General features: G+C 38.6%; 1 protein-coding gene across 1 annotated transcript in view; it reads right to left on the bottom strand.

Annotated features, from left to right (window-relative positions):
- LIN52 (lin-52 DREAM MuvB core complex component) overlaps positions 1–3,130 on the bottom strand; it is a 23,935-nt gene that overhangs the window by 1,284 nt on the left and 19,521 nt on the right. The gene's annotated exons all lie outside the window — the stretch shown is intronic.

The following is a 3,130-nucleotide window of genomic DNA, read 5'->3' as shown; positions in this document are numbered from 1 at the left end:
GGAGAGTGATGAATAATAAGCCACCAAGCCCTGGACTCAAACCATGGTTCACCACGTGGGAGTTCAGCACCCTAACCACCACAACACCTGCTGGCTGTCCAAACCAATTTTTTCATTCAATGGAAAGCCATTAAAATAAGACTTTACTGGGGAGAACAGATGGTGTGTTGTTTAAGGCATTGGACTCCCACATAGCTGACCATGGTTTGAGTCCCTGATCTGGTGACTGGCTTTCTCATTTTTCTCTGGTGAGCGCACATGTCCCATTGCAAATCTCTTCTTTAAATAATGAATTTTATTAAATAATTATTTTATCTAACTTTATTTATTTATTTATTTTAAATTCAACCAGAGAGGGTCAGAGTGAGAAAAAGAAGGAGAGGGAAAGAAAGAAAGCTACCAGGTCCAGGACTTGAACTGTGCCTGGCCATGTGAGAGTCCACCACCCTTAACTACCACACCACCTGCCGGCCCCAAAAATAATAAACTTTTTTTAAATTAAAAAAATATAACAGGGAAAAAAATTTTAAAAAGAGAATATTGGTTCTAAAAGAACTGACTCATTCTGAAAACTGAAAAGAAGAAAAATAATTTATCTTGCAGTTCTAGTAGAAACAGCTTTCAAGGTAAGCAAGCAAATAGTTAAGATGAAATCCATTACAGAAGAATTCTAGATAGTGATCAAAGGCTGTGTTACTTTGGATGTAAAGCTGATGGAGAATTTTATTTTAAATGAATAGATAAGATTGACAACACCTTTGGCAACTATTAATCTTAATAGGATAAGAAAAGAGATGAGCAAATATAATGTATAATGTACCCTCTGATGTATATAACATCATCTATTAAATATTTTTGCAAAAATAAAAATTAAAAAATCAAGCCTATATCTGTTAAAACATCTAGGTCTAACTACCAGGAAATAAAAAGGGATAGATGAACATGGCAAACACAACCATAGGCATATAAACAACAAAATTCAGCATGCAAGAAATTATACAGAAAAAAAATAACTAGATGAATTACAAAGGAAAATAAAAGGTGTAAATATAACAGACTAAAAAAGATTAAGAGAACTATTAATAAAAAAATTCCATTACTGGGACCAGCAGATGGCATAATGGCTCCATCGCTGGACTCCTATATAGCCAACTGCGGTTCGAGTCCTGGATCCAATGGTTTAAACTCACGCCGGGCATGTGTGCGTGCAATTTTCAAGATCCCAAGAGGAGAATGGAGGAAAAGGGATTTCAGCGTGGCGATCCCCTCTGGGGGGTGATTTCTCACTGTCTCTCTCTGTCATTCTGGCAAGCATACGTCCCCTATAGCAAAAACCTCTCAAAAAAAAAAAAAAATTCCATTACCATTCTCATAGGGAAAGCAGAAAAAAAGAAAATATTCAAAGCAAAGATAGCAATTTTAGCTACAACTAAAGATAATAGAACTGACAAATACATTTGGTAATATAGCATCTTCTTGATATAACAAGCATAAAATTCATTCCGTTAAAAAAAGTTGACACAGGGACTACCAGTTAGCATAATGGCTATGTTGCTGAAGTCCCATGTAGCCGACCACAGTTCACATCCCGGACCTACTGGCTTAAACTCATGCTGGGCACATGTGCATGTGTGCCCAAGAACCCGAGAGGAGAATGGAGAAGAGATTGCAGCATGGCCATTACCCCTAGGGGGCTGATTTCTCACTTTCTGTCTCTCTGTCTCTCTCTGTCTTTCTGGGGAGCACATACATCCTATAGCAAAAACCTCTCAAAAAAAAAAAATAATAAATAAATAAAATAAAAAGTTGACATGGAGAGCTGGCCCAATAGTACAGCGGTTAGTATGGTCTATGAAATTTAGATATTGACTCAAACAAATCAACTGTACAAAGACACCTATGAGTCAGTCAGGGAAATATGAACCCTGATTGGCTGTTTTAATGACATTAGGCAAGTTTATAAAAATTTTGTAGGCATAGGGACCAGCAGATGGTATAATGGTTATGTTGCTGGACTACCATGTAGTAGATTCAGGTTCAAGTCCTGGATCCAGTGGCTTAAATCTCAGGCTGGATACGTGTGCATGTGTGACCAAAATCCAGAGAACAGAGGAGAAGGGACTGTGGCATGGACATCCACCCAGGAGGTGATTTCTTGCTTTCTGTCTGTCTCTCTGGTGAGCTCATGTGCCCTATGGCAAAAATATCTATTAAAAAAAAATTTTTTTTGTAGGCATAATGAAATCATGGTTATATTTAAAATAGGAGTTATTTGGTGATGAGGTAATATGATGTTTAGGATTTACTTTAAATAACTATGGAAGGATGTTGTAAATGAAACAAGAGTGGCCCTGTGTTGATTACTGAAGCTGGGTCATAGGTACATGAGATCATTATTCTGTTTTCTCTACTTATATCTACTTACACATGTTTAAAATTTTTTGTTATAGTGGTGTGGTGGTTAAGAGTACTAGACTACCATATGGCCAACTGGACCTGGTGGCTTGCTTTGTCTCTCTCTCTCTCTTACTCCATACCTCTCTGGTCAAATTAAAATAAATAAAGTGAAATTAAACAATTCCTAAAAAAATTTTTTCTGTAATAAAAAGTGAGGGTAAGGACCAGCACATGGTGTAATCATTATGTCACTGGATTCTCACATGCTTAACTGTGGTTCAAGTCTTAGAACAGGCAACTTCAAACTCACGCCAGGCGTGTGTGCGTGCATGCCCAAAATCTTGGAGGGAAAATAGAGAAGGGATTGCAGCATGGTCATCCCCCCTCCCAGGGGGTGACTTCTCGCTTTCTATCTCTGTTTGTGTCTATCTCCAGCAAGCACACAAGCACTACAGCAAAAATTTCTCTAAAGGGACCAGCAGTTAGCATAATGACTATGTCGCTGGATTCCCATGTAGTCAATAGTGGTTCGAGTCCTGGACCTAGTGGCTTAAACTCCCCGGGCGGTGTTTGTGCGTGCCCAAGATCCCAAGAGGAGAATGGAGGAGAAGGGATTGCGGCGTGGTCATCCCCCTAGGGGGTGATTTCTCGCTTTCTGTCTCTCTGTCTCTCTCTGTCTATTTGGGGAGCGCATGCACCCTATAGCAAAAAAAAAAAAAAAAAAAAAACAAAC

This window comes from Tupaia chinensis, unplaced genomic scaffold, assembly GCF_000334495.1.
Source record: "Tupaia chinensis unplaced genomic scaffold, TupChi_1.0 Scaffold148607_1, whole genome shotgun sequence".
Taxonomy (NCBI): Eukaryota; Metazoa; Chordata; class Mammalia; order Scandentia; family Tupaiidae; genus Tupaia; species Tupaia belangeri.
Note: the sequence above shows the minus strand (reverse complement) of the source record. Positions and strands in the feature narration are given on the sequence as shown.